The sequence below is a fragment of the Canis lupus genome, chromosome 20, assembly GCF_003254725.2.
Source record: "Canis lupus dingo isolate Sandy chromosome 20, ASM325472v2, whole genome shotgun sequence".
NCBI classification, from domain to species: domain Eukaryota; kingdom Metazoa; phylum Chordata; class Mammalia; order Carnivora; family Canidae; genus Canis; species Canis lupus.
This window is the reverse complement of record NC_064262.1, coordinates 7,440,849-7,460,774: the sequence shown is the minus strand read 5'-3', so window position 1 is coordinate 7,460,774 and position 19,926 is coordinate 7,440,849. Positions and strand designations below refer to the sequence as shown.

The 19,926-nt window shown below is 45.4% G+C and overlaps 1 long non-coding RNA gene across 1 annotated transcript; it reads right to left on the bottom strand.

Annotated features, from left to right (window-relative positions):
* Nucleotides 1–375: 375 nt before the first annotated feature.
* LOC112661685 (uncharacterized) lies at nt 376–15,179 on the bottom strand. The gene is made up of 4 exons (XR_007404134.1): nt 15,095–15,179; nt 6,082–6,234; nt 3,835–3,924; nt 376–2,065 (listed from the first exon to the last, which is right to left on the bottom strand). It is a non-coding gene; the product is annotated as an uncharacterized LOC112661685 (long non-coding RNA).
* Between the last annotated feature and the right edge of the window lie 4,747 nt (nt 15,180–19,926).

Below are 19,926 nucleotides of genomic sequence, written 5' to 3'. Positions count from 1 at the left end.
GTGCCTTTCCTAGGATGTCGCCTGGAGGAGAAGCTGCAAGATCTGCCAATTCCCTATGAAGCCCTTTTGGGGATTATTACTGGCAAGGGGCAGGCGATAGACCATAAGGGTAGTGTTGTGGTTCTGCTTAAAAGTGATGTCTTTGTCTCTTGTCTGATATGCTTGGCATTGAAGTGATGAGAAGGCTGGGATTTGCTGCATAATAATCCGGGAGTAAGCAAGGCTACAGAGGAAACGGAATCAGCCATAAACACAGAGTTACTGAAGTTGCCTGATGGCACGTGGTATCAATAACACCTTGCTCTCTACTTTTGTGTAGTTTTAATTTTTCCAAAACGAAAGGGGTTTTTTAAAAATTTATTTATGATAGTCACACAGAGAGAGAGAGAGAGGCAGAGACACAGGCAGAGGGAGAAGCAGGCTCCATGCACCGGGAGCCCGACGTGGGATTCGATCCCGGGTCTCCAGGATCACACCCTGGGCCAAAGGCAGGCGCTAAACCGCTGCGCCACCCAGGGATCCCCGAAAGGTTTTTTTTTAAAATCCCTATTGTAGATCTTTGTGATGGAATTGTTCTGTATTTTGACTACAAGAGGAGGGTCACCTGAATCTACAAGGAGGATAAGTTTGCAAAAAAACTGCTTCTAGACACACACACACACACACACGAATGCATGTAAAACTGACATCTGAATAAGGGCAGCAGATTGTTGTAATGGCAATATCCTGATTGTACTATTAGGCTATACATGTGAAAGGTGTTACCATTGGGAGAAATTGACAGAAGAATATATTAGCCTTCTCCACAGTATTTCTTAAAATTGTATGTAAACCTACAATTACCTCAAAAAAATGTTAAGTCCCTCTGAAAGACTATAGGAAAAGTTAACAAGTATTGGAGAGGATGTGGAGAACTTTTGAAGGCTTGTGGATTGCTGGTGGGAATGTGAAAAATTGCAGATGCTGTGGAAAACAGTGAGGTAATGCCTCAAAAAATTAAACATAGAATTACCCTATGATCTAGCAACTCCACTTTTGGGTATATACCCAAATAATTGAAAGCAAGGATTTGAAGAGATACTTCTATGCACATGTTCATGGCAGCATTCTTCATAATAGCCATAAGGTAAAAAAATAATTCGTATTTCAACCGATGAGTGAACAGGCAAATAAAACGTGGTAAATTTATACACGAATATTATTCAGCCTTAAGAAGGAAGGAAATCTTGACACACACTACAGCATGGATGGACCTGGAAGACATTGTACTAAGTGAAGTAAGCCACTCACAAAAGGACAAATAGTGTGTGACTCAACCTCTGTGAGGTCCCTAGAGGAGTGCAGTTCATGGAGATGAAAAGTAGGATGGTGGGTACCAGGAGCTGGGGGAGGGGGTCGGGAGTCAGTGTTTAACAGAATTTCAGTTTCGGCAGATGAGAAAGTTCTGGGGGTGGATGGTGGGGATGGCTGCACAACAGTGTGAATGGATGCATTGCCACTGAACTGGACACTTAAAAATGGTTAAAATGGCAAGTTTTATGTTATGTATATTGCAACAATTTTAAGAAAGATTAGGGGAAAGCAGTTTCATTGGTATTTCAAAAAATGTAAGAATGGAGGCGCCTGGGTGGCTCCAGTTGGTTAAGTGTCTGCCTTCAGCTCAGGTCATGATCTTAGGGTCCTGGGATCAAACCCCATGTCAGGCTCCTTGCTTAGCATGGAAGTCTGCTTCTCCCTCTTCCTCTGCTCCCTACTTATGCTTGCTCTCTTTCTCTCTCTCTCTCTCTCTCTCTCTCTCTCTCTCTCTAGGGCTCTCACTCTCTTGCAAATAAATAAATAAAATATTTTTTAAAAAAAGAAAATTCTCTATTAAAAAAGGTAAAAATAGGTTATAATCTAATGTCAACAGATTCCCTTATTCTCTGCCCTGAATGACATAATCAAGGGCGGAGGGAAAGCTATCGACAGATTCTTCCAGGCGCCCTGTGTTTCCATTTCAGTGCCATCAAAAGAATACCAGGCAGCGGTCTTCCAGACATTGGTGACATCCCCGACATGGGTGTCCCTAAGATGGTGAGAAATCAGTCACCAAACAGTTAACCAACTCTTATGGTGCCAGCCATACAGGGGGGATCACCAGGCTCTGATGACATACGATGGAAGCCCAAGCAACCGGTTAACTTCCACATAGCCTTCAGATCCTGGCTCTAAAGTCCCTTTCTCAAGGAGGTCTTCCCTGGGCTATATGGGGCTTCTCTATTTCAGGATCACTGTATATCCCAGTTTTCCTAAGATAGTCCCAATAGATGCCAGTTGTCCAGGCATAATTATTAACAGCATTCACTTTCACTCCAAAGGGTCTAGATTTAGATGGTGAACCAAATGGTCACCTACTCCTGATAGACACTTTTAGTGTCTTTTTTTTTTTTTCCCTTTTAGTGTCTCTTAATTGTGACTGGTTCATTGTGTGATGCTGTCTCTCCAGCTGTGCTATAAAAGCTCTTGGATGGCAGGAACATGCCTGCCTTGTTCACCATCATAGTCACACTGTCTTTATGTTTATCATGAGCTCGATAACCTTGCCTGGACAAATGAATGTTTCCATTGTTGGGTAAGTGTCTGCGGTGGCCATGGAGCTGCCCCTTTAAGACCCCCTCCTGTGCAGTTGGCTCACTGCCTCCACTTGCTGTCCTAGTTGGCTCCTAACCACTGAGCACAGTGGGGGTATCAGAGCTGGGCCTTCCCTCCCAGTGGAGACCTCTAACAGACAGTCTTTGTTTGGGGGCTCCCCATTTTTCCTGGCCTTGGCTTTCTCTGCACTACTCACTCCTGGACTGGAGGCCTCTTCTCAGCTTTCACAGGTGTCCAATTGCACTTGGATCTGAGGCTCTCCTGTTGCCTTCTGCTCCTCCTCCCCTTCATTATTCCTCACAAGTGTCTCCCCCACCAAATCCTTTGCATGCCTCCTGTCTTGGGGTCTTCTCAGGGGATCTGGACTGGTGCCCCCTCTCAATAAGACTGTGAGGTGGGACCCTCCAATGGTCCAAGGCTCTTCTCCCTACCAAGAAAGACACCCCCTTCCTCTGGAAGGATGGAGCCCCTGCCCAGCACGCTCTCTCACCACTCATGTTTGGCACTGATCTCTGGCTGATGCTCTTGTGCTTCCACAGATTTTTCTTTGTTGTTTCTTCACTTACTCTTGGCCAATTAACTCAAGAAAATATCTCTCTCCCTCTCCCTGTGTCTCTCTTTTTTTTCCCCTAAAGAAAATAACTTTATTTCTATCATTCCTTTTTGAAGAACCAAGGAAACATAGAAGGTATAAAACAACACAAACAGCTGCAATTCGCAGGGATGGGGTGGGAAGGGGCGGGTAAAGGAAAGAATGGCACAGCTCTTGAAAGCAACAGCCTCCAGGATGGCCTGAGCCACATGAGGGGTTGGAGGGGTGGGGGGCTCTGAGAAGACAGGCTCCTATGTCCTAGCTTGGACCATAATAAATCAGAATCCTGAGGGGGTGGGACCCTGGAATTTGCCTTTTCAAAACAATTTTTCCCACTAATATTCACTTTGCAAGGTCTCGCCCTAACACCCAAGGGAACTTTGGTAATATTTCCTCTCTTCCTCCCTTCCTCCCTCTCCCTCTCTCTCTCCCTCTCTCCCTTACTCTTCCTTTCTCTTTCTCTCTCTATGGGTCTGAGCTTTTGAGGGTTTCTCTCCAACTCTTACTTTCTTTAACTCCCTCTTCCAAAAATTAGATTTAGGAACATGAGTTTTTCCTCTGACAAAAACTGAATAAAAAACAAGTTAAGAGTAAGATAAGAAGCAACGTACAACTTGTGAGGCCTTTGACAGTGTCCAGACATTGTCTTCAGCATCTTCACAAATGTCTCGTCTCCTCTAATTAAATCCACTTTTCTCCAGCTGCAATATTTGAGATCAATTAAATAGATAAGGAGTATTGATTAAATGGCTCTACCTCCAGCAGTCCACAAGCTTGGCTGCACATTAGAATCCCCTGGAAGCTCCTGAAAAACAGTAATGCCCAGGTCCCACTGCCAAATGATTAAAAAGGTGATACCACCCTGGTCCAGAAGGTTCAGATTTCATTGTTTGGAGGTGGAGCCTGGGCATCAGCTTCCTGAGGGTTAGAATGTGCAGCAGGTTAAGTTCCACAGGCACCAGAAAGTTTCCCATGTGCTTTAGTGAATTCTGTCAAGAGAATGCTGCTGCCTCATTTCACAGGTGAGGAGCCTGAGGCTTGGGGACCGGGATGAGAGGGGCGAGTAGAATCCAGAGATCCCAGGTCTGTGCATGCTGCTGGGCAAGGGGAGCCTGAAGCAGAGACAGGAGAAGAACTGGCAACTTCCCCCTGTCTTCCCCCTCCCCCCATCTACCTCCACCCATGCAATTCACCAAGTGTCTTTTTTGGTGTCATTCCCTGTAGTAAGACTTAAGGCCCAGTGATTGTGGTTTTTTTGTTTGTTTGTTTGTTTTTGTTTTGTAAGCATCCTGTAACAGTTATCCTATTACTGTCACCTCAGAGGTCAGAATTTTATTGTCATGGATTTGACTCTAGAGCCCAGCACAGCGCTTGGCCAAAAGCTAATGCTTCAAAATTGTTTTGTTGAAATATTGTTTGGAAATATGTTGGATGGGATGAATGGATAGATAAACAGACAAGTGGACAGATGTGAATGGGTGGTGATAAGCAGATAAATGGATATGAGTGAATAGATAGGCAGTAGGTTAGATGGATGGATGGATGGATGGATGGATGGATGGATGGATGGTTAGATGAGTAGGTGAATGCAAGAATAAATTTGTCCACAGCCTGCCTTGTGTCACAAAGAATTTGAGATACTCAAAAGGATTCAAGATACTTATAGTAAAATTAAAAACTAAAATTTTAGCACTGTCCCTGTACCTGGATTTACTCTAGGCAATAGAATGCATCTGTGAGCAAGAGACGAAGATTCTTCCCCTTGTGACCCTTCAATTTTAGCAGCATGAAACAGACAATAAACAACAAACATAACAAATGACTAAATTATATAGAGTATGTTAGAAGGCTAAGAGCTATTGATGAGAGAAAAGAGCAGGGAGAGATGGAAAAGCCAAGCAGGCAGGGATGGGATGCCATTCTAAACAGGGAGATGAAGGATGGACTCATGAAGAAGGTAACCTCCGAGCAAAGATCTGAATGAGGTAAGGAAAGGAGCCCTGAAAGGGCTAGGAGGAGAGCATTCCAGGTGGGGGAATGTTCCATGCAAAGGTTTTGGATGTTAGTGTGCCTCTGTGTATCAGCAATAATGTTAGAGGCCAAGCACCTGGAGCAAAGTGAGTGGAGGGGAGAGGGGGAGTCCAAGGTCACAGGGTGGCCAGGTCACATAGGGCCTTGTAGGTGATGGTGAGAACTTTGGTGTTTTTGCTGAATGACAGGGAGCCACAAGAGGGTGTTGAGCAGAGGAGGGATGTGACCTGGCTTAGATTTTAAAAGGATCCTTCGGGGGGATCCCTGGGTAGCTCAGCAGTTTGGTGCCTGCCTTTGGCCCATGGTGTGATCCTAGAGTCTCGGGATCGAGTCCCACGTCGGGCTCCCTGCATGGAGCCTGCTTCTCCCTCTGCCTGTGTCTCTGCCCCTCTCTCTCTCTCTCTCAATGTGTGTGTGTGTGTCTCTGTGTGTGTGTGTGTGTGTGTCTCATGAATAAATAAATAAAATCTTAAAAGAAGATCAGTTGACCTTAAATGTAAGAGTTTATTTCTGATTTTTTTTTTCTGAATTTAAAAAAAAAAAAGGATCCTTATGAAAACTCTTATAATAAATCAGTAGACCATGGGAGATTGGAATCGAAGCAGAGCGAGCTATGGGAAGTCATCCATCTAAGAGGGGATGGTGGCTCACAGGGGATGGTGGGGGCAGTGGAAACGACAGAGATAGTCAGAATCTGGGTATATTCTGAAGGTGGACCCAGCGGGATTTCATTTGGATTTGGATATGGATGTCAGAGGAAGAGAGGAATCAGTTTTGATATCGGGGCTTTTGGCCTGGGTAACTGCGAGTAAGGAGTTGCCACTCACCTAAATGGGGACAGCTGGCATCAGGTCAAGGTTTTGGGAGGGCACACAATCAGGAGCCTGGTCTTGGACACGATGGGTTTGGCTGTGCATTGGCTCTCTGGTGGAGATGTCAAACAGGCAGTCACCATCATTGGAATTTAAGAGAGGTCTAGGCTGAAGACATAAAGGTGGAGTCACTTACACATAAATGGTATTGAAAGCAATGACATTGGATGAGGTTACCAAGATCATGATGCAGATGGAGGAGAGAAGAGGATCAAGGACCGAGCCCTAGGTCCTGTCAGCATCAAGAGGTTGGGGAGAGAAAAGAACCAGTGAAGGAGAAGCAGGGGAAACCACTGAGCTAAGCAATGACTAGACGAGCACAGGGTCCTGAAATCAGATGAGAGAAATGAGCAGTCAACTTCGCTAACCCAAGTAAAAGACGAGATCTGAGAAATGAGCATGGATTTTGCCATGAGGCGGCCACTCGCCATCTTGACCAAAGGGACATCCATGGAACAGCAGGAGTGGCCCTCTGATTAGAATGGATTTACAAAGAACAGGAGGGAGTATTTGCAAGGATTGAGGATGGACAGTTCCTTTGAAGAGTTGTAGTACAAAGGAGAGTGTGATAGTTTGTTGCTTGGTTGCCCCCGGGGACCTTGTCTCCTGGTATTCAAGGAGGATCTTGGATCTAGGCTGTCCCTGTGACTGACTTTACCCAATTAAATGTGGCAGAAGCCACACTGTGCCAGTTCCAGGCCTAATTCATAACATGGCCTGGAAGCTTCTGCACTGCTAGACCCCAGGCAGCATGCTGTAAGAGGCCCAAGCCACACAGGTAAGCCATGTGGAAGAGAGAGTGGAGGTCTTGCCCTCGACAGGGCCAAACCAAGCTCCAGCCACCAGGCAGCTCCAACCACAGGCCTTCGGACAACTGAGCCCAGTGGAGCCTCCAGAAAGCTACAGCTGCAGCTGACACCACACAAAGCAGAATAGCTGCCTGGGGGAGCCCAGTCAAGGGGGCATAATAAAACAGTTGTTAATTGAAAGAAGTCATTAAATTTGGGGTGGACTGCCATAGAGCAATACTAATACAAACAGGGAGACGTAAAGGGATAGTCAAGGGGGAAGAGGAGCCAAGAAGATCTTTTTTAGTAGTGATGGCATCACTGTTTCTTTATTGAATTATAATTGACATATAATGTTATATTAGTTTCCAGTGTACAAGATAGTGATTGGATATTTTTATACATTACAAAATGATCACCAACATAGGTCTAGTTACCATCTGTCCCCATACAGTCATTACACTATTATTGACTGTATTCCCTAGGCTGTACATTATATCCCTGTTACTTATTTATTTTATAAGTAGAATTTTATACCTCTTAATCCCCATCACCTGTTTCACCCATCCTCTCACCCACCCCCTGGTAACCACCATTCCTTCTCCGTACCTAGGAGTCTGTTCTTGTTTTGTTTTGTTTTGTTTGTTGTGTTTCTTAGATTCTGCATGTAAGTGAAATCACACCATATTTGTCTTTCACCGTCTGACTTATTTCATTGAGCATAGTCCCACTTGTTTATTTTTGGTTTTGCTTCCCTTGCGTGAGAAGATAGATCCAAAAGAATGTTGCTAAGACGGATGTCAAAGAAATTACAGTCTATGTTTTCTTCTAGGAATTTTATGGTTTCGGGTGTTACATTCCAGTCTTTAGGCTATTTTGAGTTTATTTCTGCATATGGTGTGAGAAAGTGGGTCAGTTTTAATCTTTTACACGTAGCTGCCCAGATTTTTGTTGTTGTTTTAAAGATGGGAGAAATAATGGCGTATTTGTATGCTGATGAGAATGATCCAGAAGAGATTAAAAATGATGGTATGGGAAGAAAGAGCAGATGAAGGGGGCTGGGGTCCAGTGCACAGAGACAGGTAGTCGAGCTCATGGGCTGTTCACCTGTGGCGGCAGGTGGGAAGCCTGAGTACAGGGGGTGGAGACGCTGGTGGAAGGGTTCTCTCATGGTCGGTGTGTGGACATTTAGACCACTTCAATTTTGTCAGTGAAGAGGCAGTGGAGAGTGTGGGCGGGGGCAGGCACTATGAATTTAGGGGAGCAGAGAAGTGGAACAGTAGTCTAACAGAGCTGGAGACCAATGGGTAGGTAGGTAAAGCCTAATTGCCACGCAGTACCAAGGGCTCTCTTGACATTCAAGGTCACGAATTTTAAAGTGAGTCCAGGCAGAGTGGTTGTTTAGTGCAGCTGTGTGGGGGTGGACACAGCATTGGCTGAGAGTGGACATGATCAGAGTGGTAGCTTTGCCGAGCAAGTATGGAAAACACACACAAAAAAAAAATGTATGGAAAACACAAATAATAAATGAAGAAATAAAGACCTGGGGAAAGCAATTTAGATTATGAGCTGAAGACCAGAGGCAAAATTAAAAAGCAGACCAAGGAAGGACAGGTGAGGGGAGGGAGGAAGGAAGGAAAGAGATAAAAGAAAGAGGGAATACAGTCATGTTTTAGACTGCTATTATTAGACAATTGCATTTGAGTGTGGATTTGAGACAAGTGCATTTGAGGTTCAGACCCTGTCCAGAGAACATATTTAGATGGAAAGGTCAAGGAGGGAGCGAGAAAGGTGCCAGGAGCCTGAGACAGACAAGGAGATGACTGCTTAAGCGCCTGCCTTAGCCAACCCCCTCCTCATTGCAGTCCCCACTCTGCCCCAAGACAAATCTGTTTCCTTTTAAATTTGGTTTCAGTTCTCTTCGCTATAGGATGGAGGGAGCTTCCCTCCCCAAACCTCCCCTTCCCAGCTCATTAGGGGTTGTACCGCCAGAGACTTCTCTCCCCAGAACATCTTTAGCAGCCAAATCCAGCAGGGAGAAATATTTTCAGCAGCTTGGCAGCAGGAAAGCCAGCTTCTGGCTTCCAGTCTGGGAAAGTAAGGTGGCCAGCCACACACCGCTGGGACCTCAGTGACCTCTTGCCAGAGGCACATCTCACAATTCTGGGAAGAGGGCACCTGGGTGGCTCAGTGGTTGAGTGTCTGCTTTCAGCTCAGGTCATGATCCTGGGGTGCTGGGATCAAGTCCCACATCAGACTCCCTGCAGGAAGCCTGCTTCTCCCTCTGCCTATGTCTCTGTCTTTCTTCGTGTGTCTCTCATGAATAAGTAAATAAAATCTTAAAAAAAATAAAAAAAAAAAGAATTCTGGGAAGAGAAGCAGAATGCACCCTCCCACACCTTTCCACGTATCCCCAGCACAGTCGGCTGTTCCCCTGGTTCCCAGCAGTCACCTGTTAAAAAACACAGACAACAGGACCCCTATCAGAAGCCATAGTAGGATCCAGAAATCCTTGTTTTCAACAAATTCTCCTAGTGATCTTTAGCCACAGCCAGGGTTGAAAATTACCAATTTGTCTCTTTAAGTCTCAGTTTCCCCATCTGTTCTACAAGTTAACACAACAGTCTAGATGTGCCTTCCAGACACATGTGTTCTTTGAGCTCCAGAACAGCCCCAGGGGGTGCCATTATTTCCAGTTTTGAGGTAGGAAGAATGGGGTTTTAGTAGAGGCACACGGATGAGCGGTGGGCCACGATATCTTTAGGGCTTTCTCAGTGCTTGGGTTTGAGGAACCTAGGAGGGTCCAGGTGGCAGTGGAACCTGCCTCCCAACACCTAGGGCTGACTCAGGCTCTCACACACCCCAGAGACTCAGATGAGACTGCTGAGTACCTAGCAGGCCTGCCCGTCCAAGTCTGAACATGTGGCTGCAGGTGCATGATTGAAGTCCTCTCCCCTCCCCCACACAAACTCCCAGCTCTTCCCTGACCTATTGCTGTCCAGCCCATGACCTATTTTGGAGTTTCTCACTGACATCTCCTTACTATTTCCTGTGTCAGAGTGAGTGATTTCGGCCCAGTGTGGAGGTGGGGTGAGTTGGGAAATTGGGAGAAGGTTCAATCTGCTGAGTTAAGAAGGAGGGTGGAGAAAGCCGTCTAAACCAAGTGCCTTCTTTCTTGACTGTAGATGTTGTTGGTGAGGGAAGACTCATGATGGGATTCTTTCTTAAGAAAAGTCACTCTGCTCCTGCGCTGATGGAAGGGAAAATGGACTGGAAGAAGCAAGTTGGGATGTCTAGGGGCAATTATCGAGCTATTGAAATCTTTCAGGTAATGGGGAGGGGGCTGGACTGGGATGTGGGGGCAGGAGACAGGAGGGAGATGAGGGCTACAGTGGGAAATTGGCTGGTGGTCTGAGGGGGCACTGGAGTTTCCCTCCTGAAAGTCTGGGTGATTGTAGGTATTGTTCATGGAGATGGAGAGCCCAAGAGGGAAGGGACCATGTTGTCTTCAGACTTACACCCTGAGTGCCTGGCAGGCAGGGCACTCACTGTAAAGGTATACTGAGGTACTAGCATGTCCTCTTGGGTGAGACCTCTGGGGAGCCACTTGTTTCCATGGTGGGAGAGTGTTCCATGCTCTGGCACCAGGGGTAAGGTCCCTACCAGTCCCAGAGGAGCCCTATTCATCAGAAAACAGGAGGAAAGAAAAAGGGAACCCCTAGAGAATGGGAGGAAATATTTGCAAATCATATATCTGATATGGGTCTAGTATCTAGATTCTATGTAGAAGTCTCACAAAAGCAAACAACTAAAAAGTGGACAAAGGATCTGAATAGACATTTTTCCAAAGAAGTTATATAAGTGGCTAATAAGCATATGAAAAGATGCAGAATATCATTAGTCATTAGGGAAAAGCAAATCAAAGCCACAATGAGATACCCTTTCACACTCGCTGGGTTGGCTATATAAAACACCAGACAAGTACTGGCAAGGATGTGGAGGCTTTGGAACTCAAACACTGGGGATGGGAGGGTAAAATAGTACAGCTCCTCTGGAAAGCAGTTTGGTGGTTCCTCAAAAGTTAAACATAGAATTATCATAGGATGCAGCTATTCCATAACCAGATGTATACACAAGAGAACAAAAAACGTATATTCACACAAAAACTTGTACAAGAATGTTCATAGCAGCAATATTCATAACAGCCAAAAAAAAGGCAGCAACCCAGTGTCCATCAACTAATGAATCAATACAGAAACATGTAGAATGTCTACACAATGGAAAATTATTCAGCCATAAAAAAGGAGTGAAGTAATGTTACAACATAGATAAATCCTGAAAGCCATAGATAAACTTATGCTAACTGAAAGAAGACAGTCACCTCAGACAACATGTGGTAAAGTGGATTCCATTCATATGAAAGTGTAGAACAGGGAAATCTATGGAGATAAAAAGTAGATTAGTGTTGCCAGGAAACGGGGGAGGGGGGAATTGGGATATATGGAGTTGTTTTTTTGGGTAATAGTAGACAGTGGTGATGGTTGCAAAATATTGTGAATATTCTAAAACCACCCAAGAAGCAAAATAAGCTGCTTTAGGCGCAGTAGTTGACTTTGGCCCCAGCTCCACCATCCCTCACTCTGCACAACCCTTCTGCTGCAATTGCACCCAACACCCAAATTCCTTCAGCCAAACCTCTTCCACACACCCAGACTTCCTCATTCTTTCCATTCTGGCTATATTCCCTTTTTGCCTTCACACCTCCCAGGAGCCTCCCAGGGGCTCACCCTGCCCCTCTAGGCCCACCACACCCCATCCTCTGCACTATGCCACCCCCCACTTCAGAACCCTGCTCCCTGCTCACCTCTTCCCAGACCTCCCTTAGATGAACCCTACTAACTCCCTATCAGCCCTTAGCACTTGTAAAGACACCCAATTGCCAGGTTCTAATCTGAGCTCTGCCACTTAAAGCCTGTGTGACCCTTCAGAATCCTATACCTTTTTCTGGGTCTCAGTGTCCACATCTGTAAAACGTACATTGCCATGTGTCTTAGTCGGCTTAGGCTGCTGTGACATACCCTGGACTGGGTGGCTTAGACTACATAAATTTATTTTCTCACTGTTCTAGAGTCTAGAAGTCTGAGATCAGGGTGCCAGCATGGTCGGTGAGAGCTCTCTTATAAGGCACTCCTGTCATAAGACCCCACCCTCATGACCTCATCTAATGCAAATTACCTCCCCAAGGCCCCACCTCCAAATACCTACCATATATTGGGGGCTAGGGCTTCAACATATGAATTTGGTTGGGAGAGGGGAGACACATTCAGTCCATTAAACCAAGCTTACTTGACAGGTGGGATTCCATGGAATTCTGAAGGTATGAAGCTTAATATATGCCAAGTGCCAGACTCTTATTAAGGGTTATTATTTTTCATCATTACTGTGTAAATGTGTGTGTGTTTCTCAGCAACAGAATACCATACACTATTCATAAGCATCTGATGCCCACTAATCAGGTGCTCAAGGGCAGGGGGTGTGTCTGCTGCTTTCGGAGTGTTCTCTCAACCTACGAGAAAAACTACCAGAAACCAGATCCAAAATTCCTCTCTCCCTCCTGGGATCCTAGAGCCATATTTGTCTTGGGTCATACGTATCTGATTTTCTGACTCTCAGGCCTGACCATAAAGCTTTTCAGCTCAGGGGCTCTGTAGGGAGAAATTTCACTGCCCTCCACCTCAGTTCTCTTGTCTATAAAACAAGCATAAGAATACCGATCTCATAGCATTACTAGGAGGGCTTGATGAAAAACCACATGGTAAGCTCTCAGTATATGTCAATGATAAAGATGAATAAATATATTAGTTACCTGATACTGTATAACAAATTGCCTCAACATTTAGTGACTTGAACAATCAATAATCATCTATTTTCTCTTGTGGTTTTAGTGGGTGAAGAATGCAGAAGTACTTTAGATGGGCAGTTCTATCCCAAGGTCTCTCATGAAGCTGAGGCTTCAGTCATCTGAAGTCTTGACTGGGCTAAATAATCCAGTTCCAAGTGGCTTGCTCATATGTTCCCAAATTGGTGCTGGCTGTTGGGGTTGGGGGATGGGGCTTGGTTCTTCTTTCCACAGAACTCCTTAAGTGTCCTTACAATATGGTAGCTGATTTACCCAATGAACCATACAAGAGTCCAAGGAAGAGCTGCAATATTTTTTATCATCTAGGTTCAGAAGTCACACACTATCACTCCTGTGGTATTCTATGGGTTGATGCAGGCCCATCCTAATTTAATGTGGGCTACACACAAACATAAATACCAGGGGGTAAGGGGCATCAGGACCCATCTTGGGAGACTATCATAGATGATGCCAAGTATATTCTTCATGTGAGATCAGGTGTCCAACAACTAGAAAGTGGCATAGCCAGGATTTGAATTCAATTCTATCTAGCTCAGACTTTGAGGTCTTAACCACCATCCTTTGTTGAAACCCATTTACTTCATGCAAGCAATCACTTACTCATTCAGCAAACCTTGTCTAAGTGCCTACTCTACTATGAGTGCCCTAGATGCTAGCAATGCCTCTGTCCTCAAGGAAACCCAGTCTGGAGGGTGTGTGGATGGCAGAGCTAGACCCAGCTCCCAAGTCCCTTGGTCTCTAGTTCACTGTTCTTTCTGTTCTGAGATACTTGCATCAGAGGGGAAAATCACTGCAGCCTTGCAACTCTTTGGGCAAAAAGTGGTGGAGGGGAATTACAGAAACTGAACTGAATGTGGAACCAGGAGTCTGGGTCTAGGTCTGTCTTTGACATCGATTTGTAGGATGCTTTTGATAAGTCCCTTCCCCTCTCTGGGCTCAGCTTCCTGACTTGCAGAATTGTCTGTAAGAAACTCACCTGTGCAAATGGTTCACTTAGTACCATTTATTAAGCACATACTACAGACCATGTACTGGTCTAAGTGCTGGGAACACGAGGAACAACGTTCCTGCCCTCCCGCTGCCCTCCTACATTCAAATGTAGGCTGAAAAACAATAAACACAAACCAACAAAGAAAAAGACCATTGCAGATAGCCATGAGAACATGAAGGGTGAAATGATAGGCAGGGGGCACTACTGTGTTCAGGGAAGTTTTCTCCAAAGGGCGGCAACTGAGTATAGATTGAATGATGGTGAGGTGACCATGGAAGGATTGGCGGGGGCAGGGTGGGAGTGGGGGAGGAAATGACTGTCCCACTTAGAAGGACCATCAAGTGCAGAGGCCCCAAGACAAGACAAAAGATTGCTCTGTTTGCCTGCAGCAAGGAAACTACAGTGGCTGGAGGGTAGGGAGCCCAGGCAAGAGGGTGGGACTTGAAGACAGAAAGGTGCAAGGGTAGATGACAGGGAGACTTGTAGACCTTGGGAAGGTGTGTGAGCTGAATTTTAAGTGGAATAGGAAGCCCCTGAATGATTTTTAATAAAGATTATTTAATGTGCATCAAAGGGGCCTCTACCTGTTGTGTGGGGAATGGGTCACTTGTCTCTCATAACATATTCTTTCAAAAGTTTTAATTAACTTTTTTATTGTGATAAAATAGACACAACATAAATTTTACCATTTTAATCACTTTTGAGAGTACAATTCAGTGGCAGTAGGCACATACGCAATGTTGTGCAACCATCACCAGCATCCGTTCCCAGAACTTTTACATCACTCCTAACAGAAGCTCTGTACCTCTAAAGCTTTTCAGTGGAGCCTGTGGTCATCAGAACTTTTTCAGTTAAAAGTGACAAAAAGCCCAACTCAAATAGAATTACACCAAGGAGAGAAGTGATTGGCTCACAAAAGTGAAAAGTACAGGTTAGTCTTCAGGCATGGCTGGATCTAAAAGCCCAAGCAATATCATCAGGCATAGGGCTCTCTTTCTTTCAGCTGTTTACTCAAGTGCTGGCTTTATTCTCAGGCAGTCTCTCTCTCTCCCTCTCTCGATTTTATTTATTTGTTCATGAGATACACATACACACACACACACACACACACACACACAGAAGCAGAGACATAAGCAGAGGGAGAAGCAGGCTTCCTGTGGGGAGCCTGATGTGGGACTGGATCCCAGGACTCTGGGATCCCAACCTGAACCAAAGGCAGACACTCAACCACTGAGCCCTCCGTGTGCCCCCAGCCGTTCCCCTTCTTACTGACAAAGAGAGCCATCGGCAGCTCCAGGCTTCCATTCCACCAGCTAGGCAACCCCAGAAGTAAATAGAGGATTCTTTTGCCAAGAGTTCCAGCAGAATTTCCAGGGCTAACTCTTATTGGAGCAATCTGGGCCACGTGTCAATCCCTGAACCAATCACTGCATTCCACCAGAGAGCTGGAACTTGCTGATTGGCCAGGGCCACATGTCCTACAAGCTGGGAAGTGGAATCACCTCCACTTTAGGTACTTGGCCTGAGGTTAGGAAGGAGTAACTTCTCAGTCCCAAAGACAAGGTTCTGTCACAAGGGAAAGGGGCCAGCAGGGGCTGCACAGGCAAAACATCTGGCTAACCACTACAACACTTACAGATGTTACCTCCTCTGATCTTTTTCTCAGCAGTTGGCTCCACTACGACATGAAAGACGAGATCCTGACAGTCTCCTTAACTTCCCCCCACTATTACAGTTGCCAAGGTCTACCTCCTCAGTGTCCTGGAAGCTCTTCTCTCAACCCCAAACTCTTTTTCCCCTGCCCTAGCTCAGACCACACATCCCCATCTCTTGGATTATTGCAACTCCCTCTATATACCACTGACCTCCCTTCCTCCTGAGGGAGGTTTTCTAAAGTCCAGGTCTGACCACAACTGTTCAGGCCCCCACTTTGAGCTCCTCTTCAGCTTATGAGGCTCTGTCAGATCTGACTGCTGCTGCTTTCATCTGCAGTCTCATCTCCCCACCCCCACACCACCCCACTTAAGTCCTCTTGTGACTCATCCCGTCCTTTGGCATGCTGCTCCTTTTGCCTGGAATGCCCATAGCGACATCTTTTGCTTGACTTTCAGTTCAAGTCCTTTGAAGTTTAGTTGAGCTATCATTTCCTCCAGGAAGTCTTCCTTAGGGACCCACCCCTCCCTCCACACACCCATCCCACACATGGTGTGGTTAATACCCCTCCTGGGCTCTCACAGAGTGCTATGTGTTTACCTCTTCATAGCACCAAGAGTGGCATGTTATTTTTGAAATATTAACCTCTGTTTTTTAATTAAAATGAGATTTTTAGAACTGATTTACACATGGTAAAATGCACAAATGTTAAAAATTTTTACCTATCTCTACATACCTGTGTCACCATCCCAAAGATCAAAGTATAGAATTTTTCTGGCACCTGCTTCTAGTGCCTCTTCTAAGTCACTAACAGTCCCATTCCCCACCCCTCTCCTAGAGGTAACCACTTCTAAGACTGTAGATTAGTCCTGCAAGTTATTGAACTACATATAAGTAGAATTGTACAATATTCACTTTTTATGCACTGGTTTCTCTTATTCAAAATAATGATTTTTTTTCTTCTGTGTTGTTGTGGGCAGCAGTAAGTAGTTCATCTACTTTTATTGCTATATAGTATCCTGTACTATGAATTTGTTTATTCAAACTCCTGTTTGAGTGGATATTTAGGTTGTTTCCAGTTTGGACTATTAGGAATAAATCTGTTATGATTTATGTACAGATTTTGTGGACATGTTTTCATTTCCCCCAAAGATATACCTAGGAGTGGAATTTCTGGATCATAGGCAGATCTATGTTTATTAAAGCTGCCAAGCAGTTTTCTAAAGTGCCTGTACCATTTTGCATCTCCACCAGGCATGTATGAGAGTTCCAGGGGCTCCACATTCTGGCCAATACTTGATGTTGTCACTCACTTTTATTTCAGCTATTCTGATTGGGGCGTGGAGGAAGCTCATTGAGTTGTTTTCCATTTTTGCTAATTTCTGTTACCCAGAAGTCTTATCTTAAGCTGCTATCTCAAGGCTACTTTCTTTTTCTGGCTGTGCAGGAAAAAAAAAAAAAAAGAAAGAAACCAAACTCTTTTCCTGGCTTTTGAGTTTCAAAACTCTAGGATCTCAGGAGCAACAGGAAAAGATTCTTGTGTACTGATGACATGATTAATAAAGGGAAATGCAGCGTATTTAGGGGCAAGGCTCCACTTCTCTGAAACTAGGCAAGAGTTTCCAGATGTAAAAATGTGTTAAGGAAACCTAACTCAGAATTGGAGTAGGGAAGCCATGGTTGCAGCTTGCATAGTGCAGCAGGAAGAAGGAAGTTTTCCCTTGGGCTGGCAAAGACAAGCTGCCCTCATCTGCAGCCAATGAGAGGCTGCCACCACTTCAAACTCATTTTTCTTCCAATGAATTTTGTTCAAAACAACCTCACCCAACTCCCTTTCTTCCTCTATAAAGAACACTCTCTTCATTTGTTCTGGGGACTCACTTATGATTCCTTTGCTTGTCTCGAGTTGCAATTCCTCTACTATTCCTGAATAAACTGGATTTTACTTACTTTTTCCTTTTAAAAGGTTGACAGAGACAAGGGTAGGAGAGACAGCTGGAGCAGCAGCAAAGGGGGAGGTAGATGGTACAAACTCCTGAGGAAAGGCACACTTGAACTTGCCCCTTCACTGGATAGGGCCCGGAGCTTGGAGAAAGAGCTACAGAGCTTGGAGAAAGGTCCCAGATTCCCCACATAACTTCAAAGAGATTGAATGTAGAAAAACCCATGCTCTTCTCCTAAAGCAAACTCTGGCAGAAAAATGGCCATGTGGCTGAGCAGAAGAATCTTAAATGCCTAACAGAGTTTTCTATGCCCCTGGGGCCATGGGAGCTGAGGTCAGACTATGATTACCTCATTTTACAGATGGGCATATGACAGCCAACATTTACTGAGCACTCACCATTGCCAAGTAGTGCTCTAAGCATTTTTCATTTATTAACTCATGTTATCCTCACTACAACCCAATGAGGTTAATACTACTATTATCTTCATATTACAGATGGAGAAACTGAGGCATAAAGCAATGAAGTGACTTGCTAAAGATTGTGATAAGATTTGAGTCCAGGTTGCTTGATTCCAACACACATGTGCCCATCTCCAGCCCATTCCAATGTCCATTTCCAGCTGTGTGCTCATGCTCCCTGCATGATCCACTCCGCCTGAAACCCTCTAACTTCTCAACTTCTGCCCATTCCACTGGTGAACTCTTCACACACTTGATACCTCCTCTGACTTCCTTGATGCTCAAGAGTAGAAATATTCATTCCTCCCTCCCTTCCCTCCTCTGTTCCCATAGCACTTTACTTTTAGGAATTGTGTAAATTAGGATTGGGTTTATCTGTATGAAAGAGAAACTTCAAAATAATGGAGTGATAAGCAAAATAAGTTTCTCTTTCATGTAAAAGAAATATGGAGGTAGACAACCCAGGGCTGATACAGCAGCTCTATGGTTTCAGTGACTGAAGCTGTTTTATTTGCTCCATCATCTGAGTATGGGGCTCCCTTCCTAAGGTGACATTACAGGTCAAAATTGCTGCTAAAGTTCCAGCCATTGCATCTACATCCCAAATGGTAGAAAAAAGGAAAGGAGCATTTGCTTGATCCTTTTAAAAAGATTTCCCACACAGGCAAACCTTTCAGTGACTGAGCTGCCAAATCTGCACATGCTGAGCAGAGACCCAGAAGCAAAGGCTCCAGCTACGTGGTGCTGCTTTGCTTTTCTCAGCCACAGCCATGCAATACTCCTTCCAGAACAGGCTGTGCACAGAAAGCATTGCCACACTGGCTGTGCCATCAGCCACATGAGGACCATGCTTTGCGAGATGTCTTTCCACCAGGGGAGGTGAGGACAGGGAGACAGAGCTTACTTGTCACTCCAGGCCCCCGTCCACTCCACTTCGCCCTACAGGTTCCGGAGTCTGATCAGCTTCTCCGGACAGCCCCGGAAATCCACCTGCAAGGTCCACCCGGGAAACGACCTGAGCCGCTGGGGCCCCACTGCCCCGTGCCCGCGTCTGCCGCCAGAGGGCTTGCACTCAACATGTCAAATGTCCCCAACAAGCACACCTTTATTTTAACACATGTTTTCCAGACATGACCAACTGCTTTATTTTCCACAATTGGGTTGAATGAACAGTGGGCCTGGCTCACAAACAAGCTTGTGTCGACTTTAACTTGCATTTAGATGTTGCAGTTGCCCAAGACTGACGGGGCCCTTTTACAGGGGACCCAATGGTCCTAAATGCCTTCCAAACAAACGCCAAGAGCACAGGGCTCTGTGTGCCCTGAGCACGCACTCTGGATGAGGCATGGCACTAAGTGTTTCAAACACACTGTCGCCTCACTGCAACTTCTCGGGGTCCTAGGAGCTGAGTGCCGTCACTCGTTATTCTACTTATTCTACGGCTCAGAAATCCTAGAGTCAGGGCCACCTGGGTGGCACAGCCATTGAGTGTCTGCTCAGGTCGTGATCTCGGGGTCCCACATCAGGCTCCCTGCATGGAGCCTGCTTCTCCCTCTGCCTGTGTCTCTGTCTCTCTCTCTCTGTATCTCTCATGAATAAATAAATAAAATCTGAAGAAGAAGGGAGGAGGAGGAGGAGGAGGAGGAGGAGGAGGAGGAGGAGGAGGAGGAGGAGGAGGAGGAGGAGGAAGAAATCCTACAGTCAGAGGTGGGACATCACCCAAGGCCAGTAAATCATAGAGAGAAGATGGGCTCCCAGGCAGCCATCTGCAAAGCTCACACTTGGAAACCCACACCTTCCCCTGCTATTTACTGAATGCTCACTAGAGCACAGTGCTCTCACCCTTCACACACCCACACACACAATGAATGCCAGGTGTCCTCCTTCCCTTTGGTCTTCCATCACACCCACACTTACACACACATGCACTTGGAAACTGCATTAAAAAGCGTGTTTGCAAAACACAAACACATGAACGATCATCCGTGCCATTTTAACATGTAACAAAAACTGAGATCCCATCGTATTTCCCTTTTTGCCTTGG